The sequence below is a fragment of the Platalea leucorodia genome, assembly GCF_965183815.1.
Source record: "Platalea leucorodia genome assembly, chromosome: 4".
NCBI classification, from domain to species: domain Eukaryota; kingdom Metazoa; phylum Chordata; class Aves; order Pelecaniformes; family Threskiornithidae; genus Platalea; species Platalea leucorodia.
The window spans coordinates 58,638,031-58,655,279 of NC_138826.1; the positions used below are offsets into that span (position 1 = coordinate 58,638,031).

Genomic DNA, 17,249 nt, shown 5'->3' on the forward strand with positions numbered 1-17,249 from the left:
GGCAGAGCGCTCAGCCCGTAATCAACGGACACACTGTACGCATTGGCTTCTTTGAGAGCATTTTAAAATGTCTCCCCTATCACCATATGTAAACCTGCTCTTCCATCTGCTTTCATTTTTCAATAACCTAACGCATCCTCAACCTGAATCTTTGTAGAGGAGGACGCCTTGATATTTTGGTTATCAAGAGGTAATACAGGCTGCTGGCTCCCCTGCAAAGAGCTACTACGTCAGTGACCTTCGCTGACTTCAAAGGTGGAAATATCCATTGACTGGAGGAGCTCTTACTGCCCTTTGGTACTTGCACGTGCGCGACTTTGCGCATCTCCTCAGGTAAGGACAGGCGTCCTTGCCAGATTTTCCAACACGTAAGCTGAATCAGCAGGCTGCGGCTCTCAAGTGGTTGCAACCAGTAGCTCTAATTTCTATGCTCATGGAAACTCCATCAGTAAACAGGGTGGGCTGAGCCAAGTTTAGATCAGCTGAAGGCTTTCCTCCATCTGTTCTCAGAGAGGGATATAGATAGTGATTTGGGAATTGGGCACTTCTGGCTGGTATTTGTCACACCACACTGTAGCAAGAATTTCCTCAGCCGTGTCATGAGCTCATTTTATGCATCTCTTACGAACGGTATCTGTTTTGGTTTTTATCACATCATTGCAGTACCTGACTGCTTTTCATGCCAAAATCTCTAATGGACCATGGAGATCAAAACTTCTCTTAAGGTACAGTTGGAAGACTATGGCTTTGGTAGGACATTGGGACTGTGTGGGTCTGGATGTGAAAGACATCTGAATTAGCTCTGCTGGAAAGGCCTATTTAAAGGAAAAACGGTGTATTTTTGTATTACCATTGCTGTTATGATATTATCCTGGGTTTGTACTTGATTCCTAATCCCTGGGTCATTCACAGTGCTTCTGTATTGGTTTGCATTCCTGCTCTGTTCAGGTGCACATCGACTGGCTCCCTTGGCTGAAGAATTCAAGGGCATGCTCAGCCGAGTGCGGCAAAGACAGCACATGTGTGTGCATCACTTATACACACTAAAGTGGACAGATAGGAATGAAACATTTATATATAAACAGTAGACAAACATCTGCATATATGTATATGCACACAGACGTGGGTGTATGTATATGCTGAACTGACAATGCTCTTCTTGACTGCTAGTTCAGATGCAGAGCATTCAGTAAATAACCAGTGGCTTCTGAGAGCATTAAAAAAATTAAACAGATGTGCATACATATATGTAGATATAAGCCTACATACACACTAAAGATTTCTATGTTCCTCTCAGTACTTTCTTGAAGAACAGGGGTTTGTCATTTCCCTGTCCATCCAGTACCTATACTGTTACCTCAGCGTGACCTGATGGATTAGTCAATATTTGGGTCTTCCAAGTTGATTCAATTAGCAGGAGACAAGGATAATGGCAGCGGGCATTCAGCTGATGTAATTGTGTACATTTTGCAGAGCACACAGGCAGCGAGCTGTTTTCCCGAACGCAGCAGGATCCAAACAGGAGGGGTTGCTATGGCCACAGCTCCAAGCTTCTCCCCAGCCAACCCCGAACCGAAAATATATTTAGCCCTTTCTCATGACGATTTTATCAGCGTCTCTCCAGCCATTTTTAGACCCGATTTGCCACCTTTCTCCTGCCGGTCTCTCGCGCGCCATCGCTCCTGCGCTGGGCTTCACCGGCGTTTCGCACCTAGACGCAAAGCGCGCGTGGACACGGCCCAGGCGCGCTCCCGGGCTCGTGCCGGCGCCTCGCGGGCGGGCAGGGCGCCGTGCGGCGGCACCCGTTGTTTCCGCCGCCCGGCCTGCGCGGGGCCCTCGCGGTTCTCGCCTCCTCTGGCGGGGCTGCCGTCGCTTTGTCCTTGCGGGGGAGGGAAGGAACGGGGCGGTTCTTTGCGGGGTGCGGGTGGGCAGCAGGTTACTTCCAACGGGGGGTACCCGCTTCCCCCTCAAGGGGGTGGGAAACAGCCGGGGGGGCGAGGGGGGGGGGGGGCGCTCGCCCGGGTAGGTGCGATGGGAGCGGGGAAGGAACGGGGGGGGAGGGGGTGGGGTGAGGGCGGTGCCCGCCCTCCGGCCCCCGCCCCGAGGGCTCTGACCGCGGCTGGCGGGAGCGCGCACGCGCTCCAACGGCCCTGCGCGCGCCCCCGCCACCCCGGCGCGCACCGTCCCGCACGCGAACACCAACCCCGCCCGGGGCGCTTTAAACGGTTGCCGCTTCGCCCCGCCCCTTTTTTTGATCGCCGCTCCGCCAGTCGCGTTTGGCGCGCGCCCTGGCCCCGCCCCGCCAGGGCGGCCAATCCCCGCCGGGCCTGTGAGATTCGAGCGGTGGCGAGCGTACCACTGCCAGGGAGCGGGGGAGCGCCCGGGACGTGAAGGGGCTGAGGCGGGGGGGAGCCGCGTCCTTTCATTGTTCGCCGCCGCCGCGCTTGTTCCGTTCCCGTTGGTGTCGCTCTGCTCCCCTTCTCCCCCTCTGTCCGAGCGCCGTGGGCCCGGCGGCTGGAGCCTCCGCTTCCCGCCGCCCTCTCCGTGCCCCCCGGTACCGCTTTAGGGGAACGGGAGGGGTGGGGAGTGGGCTTGCCCGCACGCGCCCCGCCTCCCGCCCCGCCAACCGCTCCGCGCGCGGGGCGGGGCGGGGCCGGGGCAGCGGTAGCTGCTGAGGTGTGCGCGCGCCACCGCTGCTTCACCCGCCCCCTCCCTCCCTCCCTCCCTCCCTCCCGCAGCGGGCAGGGTCGGGCCGCTCCGCGCCGCGCCGGCAGCCTGACGGGCGGAGCGCGGCGCCCCCCGCGGCGGAGGCAGCCCGGGCACGACCAGCCCTACCGCCGCCGCCCCCGCAGCAGCATGAGGCGAAGGTAAGTGCGGCGGTGCGGCAGGTGGGGTGGCCGCTGCCCGGCCGCTGCCCGGCCGCGCGGGCGGGGGGAGGCGGCGGCGGCGGAGGATCCGCTCCATCCCTTGGCATCGCCCGGGGAGCGGCCTGGCGCGGCGCCCCGGGCGCTGGCAGCGGCGCGGGGGTCTCCGCGCGGCGCCGGGCCGGGGCGGGGGCCGTGCGGGCCCGCAGGGAGCGGCGGCGGCTGGGGCTGGCACAGGGCGGCAGGGCACAGCCGCGAAACCTGATCCCCGGGGCGGCCCGCGGCTGGTCCTTGCCGGCTCCCTGACCCGGTTACAGGGCTCGGCGCCGGGGCGGAATGAGGCAGTGGCGGCCGGGCGGCCGCCGAGCGCTCCCTCGCCGGAGGGGGGTGGCTCGGCGAAAGGTACCGGGGCACCTCCGTCCCCTCGTCCCGGGCTGGGAGGAGGCGGCGGCGGCGGTGGCTGTCCGGGGTGGGCGCAGGCTGCCGGCGGGGTCTGCCCGCGCCCTGCCCTGCCCTGCCGGGCGGGCGGCAGCGCTCTGCCCCGCCGGCCTGCTGCCGTCCGGTGCCTCGGTGGGTGCTTCTCCTCCTCGGTGCCTTTGTCGCTGGGAGCCGCTGTGCGGGTTCGGGTTGCGTTACACCGCGGGTGAACTTCGCAGCGGTGACTACCACAGTCCTAAAGCACCCCTAGGGCTTCCACCCTCAGATAGCTCGTGACACCCCCGCAAGAGAAACTGCGTACACCGGCTTCCTTCTATATAGACTGCTGCTTGTCCCGCAGACCTAAGCCCTTGGCCTCTTTATTGTTGTTCTAGGTATGTTCAGTACAAGGGATGTCCAGCTTTCTAATATTTTTTTTGTCCCTATTCTGGTTTTTTGTTGTTGTTTTTTTTTTGTTTGTTTGTTTGTTTGTTATGGTACAGATTTAATCTCTGCAGACTGTTGTCCTACGGGGTGTTTAGGGTGTTAGAGTACTTAACAAGGGTAACCACTTCTAAACATAGGGTTCTTTCTCTTATTATAATAAAAACCTGCTTATGCATTCACTGTAACAGCTTCATTCCATATTCCAAAGAAGTCTTACCTCATGCAGTCATCCATTTAAGGTTAGTGCTGTGGAGCAACTGACAATAACTTTTGTTGAGATGGAGGAATACTTTTCAAGCCTGGCACTACAAAACTTGCCACTTCCTTTGTTGTTTCTGTTGTATTGCTTTGAAAGGTTAACAAACTGAAGAATCTCTTGGAGTGTTAGGCTTAAGGCTTAAAATTAGGGTTCTCGGTTATTCTGTGCTTTAAATGTAGTGGATCGGTACTGGTGTAGAGGGCTTAGGGGAAGCTGAGCAAATAAATGGCCTCTCACTGGACAATCTGGATATACAGAAACTGACTCTCTGTTAGGCCCCATTTTAGTTACAAACTTTGAAAGCTACAAGTTAAACGAGCTTAAAAAAAAACCCTCAGGAAACAAGATTTCCTGTGTATAACTAAGAACTGATTTGAAATAGACTTCTTTTCCCAGTAGTTATGCTAATACCTCTTTCTGCATTTCTTTTAGAGAATGTGCTTATTCTACTTATTTTTCACTGTCACATTTTCAGTACTTGTGTTTGGGTTGGTCGTACTGCAGGGATGTGTTTGGTAAAAATAACTCACTGCATGGGAATTAACTTCTTTAATCACGGGAATATTTCTACTGGTCTAAGAGTCTGTGAAATCTTACTTGCACTAAACTAGATTTAGAGTTAGATTGAAGTTGGCAGTATCCCTTTAAACCAGCCAAAAGTCCACTACACATTCATCTGCAACTGAAAATGAAGTCATGCTACAGTTAAGAAAACAGATATGTTTGTGTTTAGCTTGCAGCTTGCTAAAGTACTTGTGTCCAAGAACACAGGTGGATATAACTAGATATACTAGACCCGTATTCATTTATATCTTAAATTACAGTTGGAAGGTACACCTTATAGCTAATTGATGAAGTTGGAAATCCTTTAGTTCTTAAATTAATGGATGGGGGAACTCCTCTGAGATGTTACAGGACAACCATAAAGATTGTTCTTTTCACAGTTATTTTTAAGTATTTGTGCAGGAAAAATGACTAATAGTTGTGCTGATTATGAATGACAAGTATCTGAAATGCATTTTTCAATAAATTTGAATACAAATCCTGTTTCTGACTAATCCTGTGTGTTAAGAAAGGATCTGTAAGTGGTATGTGGCTGTATATTCCTGATGTAAACCTAAACACAGCTGGTTGAGGTCGGGATGACATTTTATTCTAAGTTTTCTTGCCTGTCTGCATTTCAAATATCTTGCAAACAAGCCTCACATGAGAAATCTTAGTTACTTTGCAGGTGCAGGTTTCCTTTGATAAAGACTACGGCACTGTTACTTTTCCATGAGAGAGCTTGAGTTATTGTTGTACACATGGTAATGCAGAGCTGATGACGTGTTGCTTTTGGAGAAGGCTGAAGCAGAATTGGTCCTTAGTTGGATGTGCTCCTCGCATCTTGAAGGATTTCAAAATGACTTCTCAGTCACTTAAGTAATCCATGAATGGATTAGATTTTTTTTTCTCTTTTGCAAACACAAGGGCTGTCTTGCCAATGTAATCTTAAAGTAGTGTTGAGGGTAGTTCTAGGTAAAGGCAGAGGGAGACCTGTCCGTGCTGCTGCTGTCTGTCTTTGGTAGAGCCAGAAAACTTCCACTTTCTTTTGACTGTGCCACAGGAAATTGCCTGTGAGAGCAACAGCAGAGCCTGTGCTTGGACCTCCTTTGGTGTTACAGCTTTTGTGCTGTTGGTGTAGAGAAGGCTTAGGCAGCTGTGGTAACAGGTTGGTCAAAACTTGTTTCTGCTGTGCAGCTTCCAGCCCTGATGTTTTAGGAATCTATTCTCTGCCAGTTGATCTACATCTTAACAGCCTGGGGTGGAAAAATCCTTTCATTTGCAGCTGAGGCTAGGGCTACACTAAAATCTTCCATCAGCGTAGCTGTCAGTCAAGGGTATGATCTGTTTTATGTAAGGTCCTTGCACGGATTCAGTTATACGAGTAAAGCACATGGGTGCTATTAGGGCTTGTCTTCACACTGTGGTCTGTTGTTAATACATGGGTGTGAAATGCAGCTTTGCCAGTATACTGTATGACTGTTCTAATACTGCTGAGATATTCCTAGTGCAGATGTGATCCGAGACAGTTTTCCTGGGCGAGTGCTTTTACTGTAGCAGATCCTAACGATAATATCACCTTTCATTTAAAAAGGGGAGGAGGGGGAAGTTCCCACTGGTAAATCCAGGACATGGCTTTTTAGACGAGCTTCATCAGGGGAGCCTGGCCTGCGTTTTTCTTAGGTCTCCCAGCAGCACTGGGGCTAGAACTGACCTTAGCCTTGCAAACTAGCAGGATGTAACTGAGATGTCAGCTACAGAGATGCTGTTCATAACCTGATAGGTGGAAATAAAGCAGCAATGATCCTGATCCGGTGTTCGTGCTGCTATTTAGAAATTATGTGATAAGATACAAGAGACAGGCATTGTTTATTTACTAGGAGGGGAGCCCAAAACAGTGGAGAAAGAGCAAGAGGTAAGCTAGCATAGGAACATCAAATCACCACCCTTTCCTTCCTTTTTCTCCCCCTCCCTCCCCTAGCTGAATGACATCTTCTGTTGTAATTGCACAAGGGAGAGGGAGAAAGGGAAAAGTGCATCTGGGAGAGCCCAAGAATTCACACTCTTGGGAATGAGATCTGCGTGTAGACGGTGTTTGTGACTGGTATGAAAACATTTGGATTCCAACTGAGTTGGACATGCAGTCACCAAATTATTTGTTGTCTGTTCCTGCAGTCTTCTCCTAATTTTGAGGTAATTGGAATAGGTAGTCAGTAGGGCCCTAACAGCGTTTGGTTTCTTTGTGTAAACAGTAAACTGACATGGATCCTAGCTCTTCTCATTCTCCTGCCTGTATTGTATCTTGATTTGAAGAGGCACTGTGATGCTCTTATGTATGGAGTGGCTTGTGATAGAAACTCAGTGCCCAGACATGGGAAACAATTTAAGGAAAGGAAGGTTGCTCACCTGTGTGGGCAGCCTCTCTTCTAACACCCTCTCTCCCCCCTTTGTCTTTTGAAGCTTAATCCAGCAGCAATTATTTGGCTTGGTAGCAAGAGGAAACTGAAGGTTGTTTTTCTTTCTTTTCTGAGGTATTGAAATTGACTCAATTCAAAAGTATTCAGTGAGACTAGGAAAGGAAATGCAAGTTCTTGCTCTTCGTAGACAGCAGTAAATTAACAATAGAATTATTTCAGTTTCAGGAAAGAGGAACCTATTTCATCCCACACTTTCTAAGGAGAGTTCATAACTTTTCTGCTAAAGGTGTGCAGTAGCAGCATAGCTTCTGACTGAAGACGGAAATCTGACTGCTCCAATAGAGATCCACTGTTCTGCAACTGTTGTTTTTGCAATAGATAACATGAGAAATTGCTTTTCATTTTTGAGAAGGGGCCTTGAAGAAAGCTATGGAAATTGTGAGGAAAACCTTTTTACTGCATTCCTGTCTCTCTCAGCCTGTCATCTCTGCCTTCTCCCCAGATCTTTATCTGTGTTGTATGTTAACCTTTTTCATTCTTTCTCCACAATGTCTTTGAGATATGATCTTTTTTGTCTAGCCACATGGTTAAAACTAGTCTAGGCTGCCCTCACTTTTTGTCTGGGTTTCTTTTTGACGCTCAACTGCTCAAAACAATGACCATTTTTATTGAAAGTGTTGTGGTTTTTTTTGGTGGTGGTTTTTTTTTTTTTTTTTTTTTGTCTGCCATTAAGGCTTATAGCAAATCTTTCCTGTGTAGGGTCCCACAACTACAGACATAAGCTAATTTTCTTCTTGGTCCTTTTCGACTGTCATCTAGAGTGGCATACTGTGGAGAATTTGACATGTAGTCCCACCTGTTAATGCTGCTAACTTTTAGATATTCACTAAAGCCTTGTTGTGGTCTTTCTTTACCTTGTTCATCCTGAAAGAGGAGTGGCAGATAAATGCTTTTTACCCATCATGAAAAAGAGTCCCATAAGCATCTACAGAGGTACCTCATCTTCTGCCTTCAGAACTTCAGGGAGGTTCTTAATGCTCTCCCCCGCCATGAGCTGACTGAACCAGAACAGCCCGGCAGTGGACTAAGTAGGCCACTGCTTATCTTTGTGAGTGTTTTTGCCTTTTTGCTGTGGTCCCTTCTTTCTTTGGCTCCACTTGTCCAAGTGGAAAGGTGTGTTTTTCTCGTTCTGCTCCTATGTACCATGTTACATACTGGAGTTCTGGTTTAGACTGGTGATCTCAAACGTTATTGTAGGATACAAAGCAAAGGTAAAATCTTGCAGTTTTCTGTTTTCTGTGCTGACTGTTTCCAACATCAGTCCACAAATATTTGTCTTATGTTATGGGTCTTTTGCTGTGTTTGACTGCATTAGGATTCCAGTTGTACAGCTTAATTAAAATCTGGGAAATAACCCACTTATTGCATCAACTTCCTCTTTGGCCAGCAGGAAAATTGTTCTGTATTACTGCTTTCTGCCCTGCTGTTTGGAAATAATTCCTCTGAATCTGCAGTGCTTTGAAGTGAGGCAAGGCTTGCTGGGAGCTGATGTGGTTGAGGGAAGAGGACATTTTAGTACATTGAAGACTTTTAATAAATCTCTTCCTTTCAAGCTTTACTTCGTTATATCTTTTTATCATCATGGCTGCAAGATGCTTTGGAATGAACTTTGGATGGTGCATCTGAGGAAGTCTTAGGGTATAATCTTCTACTCTTCTAAGTAACTTTTGAACTAAAGTAACTTAATGCAGAGCATAACTTTTATAGTGACCTCCCTTTAAATTATTAAGATCTCTTTACCCTGAGTCTGTGGGGAGATTTCACACTGGAAGTTAAAGTGTAGGCAGAACAGCAGCATTTTTGTGGGATCATATCTTGTTATCTCTGCCACGCAAGTAAAAGCGCTCATGGCCATGTGAGTCCTATCTAACATTTCTATCTCTTTATGGTCTTGGTGGAACTGCCTTGGTTTAGCGGGATGGTTGGGAGGCCCTTGTGCTTCTCTTAGTCTTTCTAAATATCCTGTGTATACTTACACAACTGTTAAAAAGGGCTCCTCTTGTCAGGTCCTGTGAAAAGGATACTATAAACTCTGCTCCGTTTTTGTGAGATACTGCAGCTTCTAGTGATTTGCACTATTTAACACTTGCTTACGTTTTTTTCAGGGTTCATTAAAGAAATTGATCTCAAGGCAAAAAGAAACCAAATTTAGCTTGAACCCAGTTAAAGAGCACAAAACCAGTTGATATCTGTTCAGTGATACCCATGTAATAGACTACTCTGGATCTCGTGTTGAGAAGTGTCCTCTAACACTTGCAACATCATGGTTATGTGACTGAAGAAGCGAAGGGGAGGACAGTAGGCTTTCTCATCTCCCCTGTTGTGTGGTGATCTGCACAGAAATGAGGGATGGAGGCAGGTGTTTGCCTAGGAGTCTTGCTTTAAAGAGTCAAATCCACGAATGTTTCAGTAATCTCCTTTTTTTGTATGAGAAACTTATTTCTTTAACAGTCTGTGTACATTGTGTATGGTACTCCATCTGCTATAAACAGAGTTCTGCTCAGTTTGAGAAAGAAAAGCCAGATTAGACTGTGTCAGGAACGGTAAACGGTTTTGGGGAGTGTGGCATGCTTTTGGTGATTCGCTTAGCCATGCTAAATCCCTAATTAAGTGAGGCTTCCATTCAGAATTCTCTAGAGCTGTGCCTCTTTCTGTATTGACTGCAAAGAAAGACTTGTTTGGGGTTAGCCTTTGTGTATAGTTTCCTTGGTGAGCCTGGGGAGGCCAGTGTCTTGTACCTGGTATTTCACGTTTCTTCTAGATCTCCTAAGTGTCATTTGCCTTGCTGTTTATAAACAGAATCTAAACATACTGTGGACTTTCCAGGGAGAGTAGGACTGCTTACACATCCAGGAAATACGGGAAAGGCTGGGGGTCAGTGATACCTGGTCTGCTTCCAGTACTTCAAGAAGAGAGGAGTTTGTACATGTGAAAATGGAGGAGTTATGCAGAAGGCGGCAGCATCAGTAGCAGATCTCCACTAATAATCAGTGTTCCCTCAGAGAGAAAAGACAGCTGAGCCCATCATTGTACGTTACACTTTCCTTGTTGCTTTTGCATTATATATAATTATATAATATATAATATTATTTTTATATATATATAATTGTATATAGATATATAAAAATATATATTTTATATATATATATAATGCCTGTTGCGTTACACATGCCTGGAGACCCACCCAGGAATGTGCTATGCCAAATATTGTATTAAAACATAGTAAAGAAGTCCCTGCTCTAAGATTTTTTCCTTTTTTTGCTTAAATAAAGCAGATGAGAGTGGAAGAAAGCAGATATGATTTTTCTGTTGACGTTTAGAATGGCAAATGCTGGGAAGTTTTGAGTTCAGCATATTGAATAGAATATTATTTAACAGTGGATTTATTTCAGGATGTGAACCAACCTTCAAATTGTTCAGTGGGACACTTCTGAAGCTGCAAAATATAAACTGTGTGAGCTTATGAGGAGGTATGTATCTGTGAGAGGTATATATTTGCATGATCTGGGAACCTTTGTCTTGGAATAATGAGTTTGCATTCAGGGCAAATGTCCCTGGCACATCCTCCGTCATCTCTAGCTCCGCTCAATGGTGGAGCTCATGGTCAGGCTTCATGACATTCAGTGGACTTGCTTCTGAACTGTTCCTCAGACACCTCTCTGTGCTCATACCACACTTGTTCCCATTTACTTGGTCTCATATCTTACCTAGACAGTAAGTGATGGGACTTACTAAAATCAGAAGAGGGGTAAGGTATTCCAGGTGGCCGGCTTGTATGCCGAGCCAATTCCACAGTCTGCTGATATAATCCTTCACACAGTTGTGGTCATGAGTGTATTCACAGTGTGGTTCACAAGGGGAGGGAGGAGTCTCCTGATCCATGTTCCCTCTGGGATAGGAGGGAGGTCTTCATTGATGAGTATGCTATGTGTACAACATGTAGCCCCTTTCTCATCGCCTCCAGGTCTGCTTGTTTGGTTTTTGACTGTACTTTTCCCTCGCATCTCTTTTTGTACCCTTCCTACCCAGTGCCTCCCCAAGATGCAGAACCTTCTTCTGACCACGGTCAGACTGAACTTCAGTAGCACTAGGGACTGAGCCTGGCATCTCAGCAATGGTGGAATGTGTTTCTGGTATCTTATGCTTGCATCTCAGGTCATGGTGCCACTGGAAAACTGGCTTTTTGGGTGCCTTCAGAGAGCAGAGTGCGCTGTTCAGGTTCATTATTCAGTGTTCCTTCTGGTTTCCTCCTCCTACGTGTTTTCCTCCCTGTAATCCACTGCCCTCTTTTTCCGTTTCATGTTCCCCACAGGCATTTTCTTTTTTTCGCTCCTGGCTGTTCACTTTCTTACCCTTCTTTGGTGCATGGAGGAGAAACTACTGGATTTTGTTAGCAATAGCTGTAAGCCTGTTCTTAACAGGGGGAGCCAGTAGGAATATAGAATGCATCCAGGGCACGTCTCGTGGGCTGGATTAGCTGTGCAATTTGCTGTATTATTTTCTTGGAGGGGAATCGGTTGATATTAATTTAGAAATGGTATAGTCTCAGCTGTGATCTAAACCAGCTAAATTGCTTGGAGAGTGTCACTTGAGATGTTTGCTTCCTCTGTAGGAGAATTCTTCTGCTAATGTGCCCTTTTGTGGACGATTGTCTAGATGTCTCATCCGTCTGGAGAGGCTTGTTTTTAGTGCTATGGGCTCTCTGGAGAGTTAGTTGCTGAAGCAACAGTCTTCTAAAATGCTGCAGTGTTAGGATAAAAGGAATTAAAATGTTTAGTAATCCTCTAAAAGGGTAGATTGAAAAAAATGTATTTGTCTCTTCTGTTCTCTCAGGCCAGCTGAAAGTGTTGGTGAAACTGTATTCTAGAAGATGACTTGTTTACTTCATAAGTTTCTTCCTCAAAACTCCTCTACTCTAGTTTAAATTGTGAACATTCCTAAACTTAAATATTGTCAAAACCAAATGTTTTATTTCAGAACTGCTGTGCACTATCCTTCATTCTCTGCTGTAAAAAGATTACTTATTTTCGCCTGTGAGGAATTCTGCCATCTTGAGATGGGCTGCATCTTGAGATAGTCACCTTGGAACTGTAGCTCCCATGGAGCAATAAGGTGCTATTACACAAGCAAAATAACTTTACTTTTTTGAGGAGAAGCATTTTGTAAGTCTTCCTTCTTTGTGCCAAAAACCTGGGGACTTTACTGTTTACGCTCTGCCAGAAAATTTCAAAGAAAGTGTTTTTTTCAAGAGGTCAGATTTCCTTATCATGTTGTACTCCTGCAGCATTGTAGTGGTTCTACTTTATGTCATTTTCTTTTTTAATCTAAAGTCTTCAGATGAGTTCTGTTAGTACAAAAATTGCACTTAAGGAAGTTATTGTATTAATTTGAAATCATACCGTGTCACTGATAAATCAGATGATTAATCAAATGTTGCAGAATGTCACCTCCAAATATAAGGGGTTGTCTTTTTCCAAGTCCTCATTCCTTTGCTGCTCTATTCTTGTATATGACAAAAAGCCCTTTGTTGTTCATTTGACTGTTAAACTACGCTTATTTTATGCTTCATCGAACTCTCAATGAGCTCAAGGTTCATAATATCAAAAGTCTGGATCTCCAAGGGTGAGAGAAGCTAACAGGTTTCAGAAAGCTATCGGGATCAACCAGCATACAAGAAAACATCCCAGGCAGTCAAGGTTTTTTTGATGGTAGAGGACAATGGTGGTGAATTCTTTATTATGCATTTGTGCAAACCATGATGATAACTTACAGGCACTGGCGAATTCAGCTATGGGGCATAGTACTTTGGTTCTAGACGTTTAAGAAAGCAAGGAATTTCAGAATCGTGAAGTACAACAGAGCTGAAAAAGAGGGTGCTGAGAAGAGAGGAAAGGACAAGATGGCTGAGTAGGCTCAAGATGCATAGGTCAGACTTGACCCAGCAGGCCAGTGCCTGCTGCACACTAGCTGGTCTTGGTTGTTCCTTTCCCTGTTGGTGTCACAACAGAGGTGGATCTTGAAGGGAAGACTCTGAAATGGACTGGGAGTAAAGTGCTGAGAGATTAACACAGTAAATTAAGATGAGTGTTAATTTCTTCTGTTGGATTTGAGGATGAATTGCCTTACAATGCTGTGCTAATTATGGCAATTCAGGAAATGATTCACAAGAGTGGGTAGCTGAGTGTGGTCCTTCTAACAGCTGTTTCAGCTTAAGCTAGGTTGACTTATTTACTAGAATTGTGCTTCATTTGCTAAAATGGCAATTGCAAATGCTCAGTTTTAATTCCTGTGACTTGACTGAATGGAGTCCTCTGGCACCTGTCAGAAGAATGGGAGCAGCCTTCAGCCTGTCTACAAAGTCAGGAACTTTGGCTTGTATTTAGAAAAGTTTCTTTACAGTGGTATGGGCTAGAAGGTTTTTTCAGTGCTGTAAATTAAATGCTAGGCTGTGTAACACAATCATGACATTTAGTGTTAAGTTACACTGCATATTGCACAATTTTACTGGGGTTTGCTCCTTGCTTCATCTTGTAGGCTCCAATATGGAGGCAATATCCTTAATAAGTGTCAGGGAATCTGAGAGCAAGTAGATTCTGTGATTCTGTTCTCAAATGTAGTAAGACTTGAAATATTTTTTTTTCCAGTTATAAAAAACCTATATTCTCCTGTTTCCCCAAGTAGAAATGTAAAAGGTATTAGTGTTCCCATTTGATGGGATAGCTCCTGCTGTGCAAAATACAAGTTGCTGTAACATATCGGAGTTTAAGCCACAGTTACGCAGCAAACACATGCGCTGTCTATGGAGTTTCAGTTATGACAGCAAAATCTCTAGGTGGCAAGAACAAGGTCATGGGTGTGAGATTAACTTGCATACAGCAGTCCTTGTTGTGGAAAGGAATGTTTGGCAGGTGTTAACTTTTTATAACCTGACAATATTCAGGTGCTGCAGAAAAATTCTGCTTTCTGTGAAGGTCTTAAAAATGGTGGAAATATGAACCCTAGCCACCCCCTTCAACTCTGGGTTCAAAGGGGCTCTTCTTTAGAAGTAGAGGGGGGAGAAACATGATGGGCTGACCAGGGTTTTGATAAGCGTGTTATAATTTGTGACAACTTACTAGAGCACTGAAACTGAGCAGCAGCCCATTGCTGGAGTGTGTCATCACCTGCAGGATCTAGTTGTTCTATCTTAGAATAGTTATGGGAGGCTAGTGGTGGAAATCAGCTGTGACCTTCTCTCTCAGGCAGAGCCCGAACCGCAAGGAGTTAAAACTTGGAGAGGAATGAACTGAGGTCAGCAGCACGAATAGTCTGTTCAGTAAATAATTTTCTTTGTATACTAACTCCATTCTTTCACTCATTATTTGCTCCATTTACTCTTTTCCCTTCCTACACACACACACACACACACACTTGCCCATACACAATTTTTCTGGCTTTATTATTCTCTCTTGCCCTAGTTATCACCTTCCAATGGCCACTTGTCACTGTGACCCACCCTCTGGCTAAGGGAGCTGTAGATGATAGGTTTACTGTGGAAGAACCACCCTCAATCTGGGATGGACACCTATGTTCAGCTTAGAAGATGAAAGGCTGTTTTCCAGTTGCTCCTGCGAGTCTGCTTGCTCTGAGCACTGCAGTGGCTATACAGAATGCAGCACACAGGAGGGAGAACACTGTTCAGCCATCCACAGAAGAATTAAGGGCTGTTGCCCACCTCTTTTACCCCTTGGTGGCAGGCTGTGAGCTCCTGGGTGAGTGAACATCTGGTACGTGGCATGCGTTGTTCCAAGATTGGTGGGGAAATCCGTTAAATAGCTGCGCTGTTACTGAGAATTTGGGTAAATGTAGGACGAAGCACTGGTTAATGCTAGAGTCTGCAAAACATAGCAGGCTTTGATGCTAGTGCTTGGACGTGATGCTATGAAAAGAGAAAAAGCTTTTAAGGGTCCTGTATCGGAGGATCCACAGAAACCAGCAGCAGGAAAAAGTAGGATTTTGGGGGTTGAGTGACCTTGAAAGTCTGCTCCAGTGAAACAATCCATGTGTGACTGGTATTTAGGAAAATATTTGCTGGGAGGCCCTTTTGTTAAGGGGGAGCTGTTTAAATGTCCTGCATCTGTTCAGAGATCCATTTTGATTTTTGAGTGAAAGTGTTATAGCTGCTACTTGTCACCTTTGTATGTGATCTTGTAAATGCTGCTATCCCCAAGCTCCTGAAAGATGTGCTGAATCTCTTTTTGTGGGTATTAAATTGACTTCAAAAAGCCCCACAGACAGGATGAAATAGATGCTTAGCAGGCATACTGTAGCATGGCAACTATTGAGAAGACAGCCCATGTATAATCATGAATATATACTTTGGGGTTGGGGGGGGCTTTGGTTCTGCACCACTTAGAGATCTACGGTCCAATAATTCTTGCCTGCTGTTGGAGCGCAGCCTCTGTGTTCCTTCCCTTTCCCTTAGGGCACTGTTGTCTGCTTCATTCTTCTGAGATTTTTATGCTTTCCATTGTGTTTTTGTAAATGAAAAGGCAACTCTAGAAACAAACAAACAAAATTCCTTTCTTACTTGACTTGTGCTTTTCACTTACAAAAATTATTTTCCTTTCCCTGGTATGGCAGCATTATTAAAACCAGGACTTTTCTCAGCTAAGCTCTGTTACTGCAGAGCCAGTGGGGTAAAGTGAATATAGTGTTTGCTATGAGAGTTGTGTTTTTTTCCCCTTGGTTTAAATATTGATAGTAGTGAAGTTACCAATCTGAAGATTCAAAATCAAGACAACTGTTCATTGTTCTCTAAACAGACTTGAGATACAGCTTTCCTGTGGCTACATTGTTCAGTGAAGTGCATTCCTTTTCAGTAAATAGGCTTTAAGGCCCTCAGGTTCTTCAGATCTGAAACAATAGAAGCAATCATTAAAGCTAAATACAAAAGGAAAACAATTACAAAGGGGGAATTTTTAGGAGTGTCTTGGGCAGTGCCCCTAGGCCCAGCTGCTTGTTTTTTTTATCCTAGGGTGCTGGGTCCTCTTCTCCTCCTCTTGTCACACAGCACAGCTGTCTGGGTGTGCATAGAGTCTGATCAGAAAACTGATCTGGGTTTAAAAATAGCCTTGTGGAATAAAAGATAGTGAACCTGGTCAGGTTTACTGCGGAGTCCCACAGCTGTTGTAATGGCATTACTAGTCAGGTGGGGAGATTTGGTGGTAAAGTGAAGATGGGGCTATGGTCAGTTCTTCTGAGGGTATAGGAGAAAGCACAGTGAATGACAAAAGTTGTTGCTTGATGGTCTTGTATTTGGGAGGGCATACTTGATACTTGTGGAGAAAAGGGAGGAACATTTTCAAGAGGAGCGTTAAAAGGCTATAGCCTCTATGAAAGAAAGAGGCAACAGGTGCCAGTTAATAAAGGAGAGAAAACACAGCTAGTGGTTAGATGAGGTGCCATAAAATCACTATTTCTGTTGAACCATTTTTCTTATTTTTCTGGTGTAGGGTTTTGGTTCCTAGGCTTATGTTCTGACCATGTTATGTGTCTCTAGGGCCCCAACTGAGAGATGGATGGAGCAGCACTTCTGAAAGAACGTAGTTGTTCTGTTAGCTGCTGTCTGCTTTCCTCTTAGCTCAGTGAACTTACTTCTTCAGGTGTGCTTGTGCACTTGTGAACATGGTCACTTCTTCTGCCTGTATCTACTGGTTTTATAAAAAAAAAAAAAAGCCTCTTCCTGTACATGACCTTCTAATATTTTTACTAGCAAAATATATGCTAGTTGCTCATTCTTAATTACTACTGAATATGTGAAAAACTCAAGGCTGCCAATAAATGAAGAAATGACTGCATTTCCCTGTTAATTGGTGATTAGGAGCAGCTTGGTAAAATGGTTGGAACACTAAAAAACTGGTTTTTAGGGTGGGGTTTTTTTTTGTTTGTTTGGGTTTTTTTGGGGGGGGTAAAGCTAGTTTTCGATTGATATTCTGTGATATTCCAGGTACCCATTTGGGTTACACTGAGATGTTTCTAGCAATGTAGCTCCTCTTTATGATTCTTTCAAAGGGCTTTGCACTTATTCAGAAGGGCACCTGTTACTGTCGTGTGGCATCAGGATGGTGCTTTCATGTAAAAATAAGTAGGGGTGGACTGTATATCAGGACTTTTTTGTGAAGTGGTTGGGTGGAATTGACTTAAACCCTCGCTGTGCTCGAAGAATGAAAGGAGGTGATTTGTCTCACCGCTTAAGGATGA

The 17,249-nt window shown here is 45.4% G+C and overlaps 1 protein-coding gene across 7 annotated transcripts in view; it reads left to right on the top strand.

Annotated features, from left to right (window-relative positions):
• Window positions 1-2,783: 2,783 nt before the first annotated feature.
• MICAL3 (microtubule associated monooxygenase, calponin and LIM domain containing 3) overlaps window positions 2,784-17,249 on the top strand; it is a 165,981-nt gene continuing 151,515 nt past the window's right edge. For 6 of the 7 annotated variants that reach the window (XR_014228069.1, XM_082310800.1, XM_082310794.1 and 3 more), the window contains exon 1: window positions 2,784-2,867. The gene's annotated coding sequence lies outside the window, so the exon portion shown is untranslated. Of the gene's footprint in view, window positions 2,868-10,399; window positions 10,478-17,249 lie in introns of those variants that run through there. The other variant, XM_082310795.1, reaches the window with a different exon arrangement.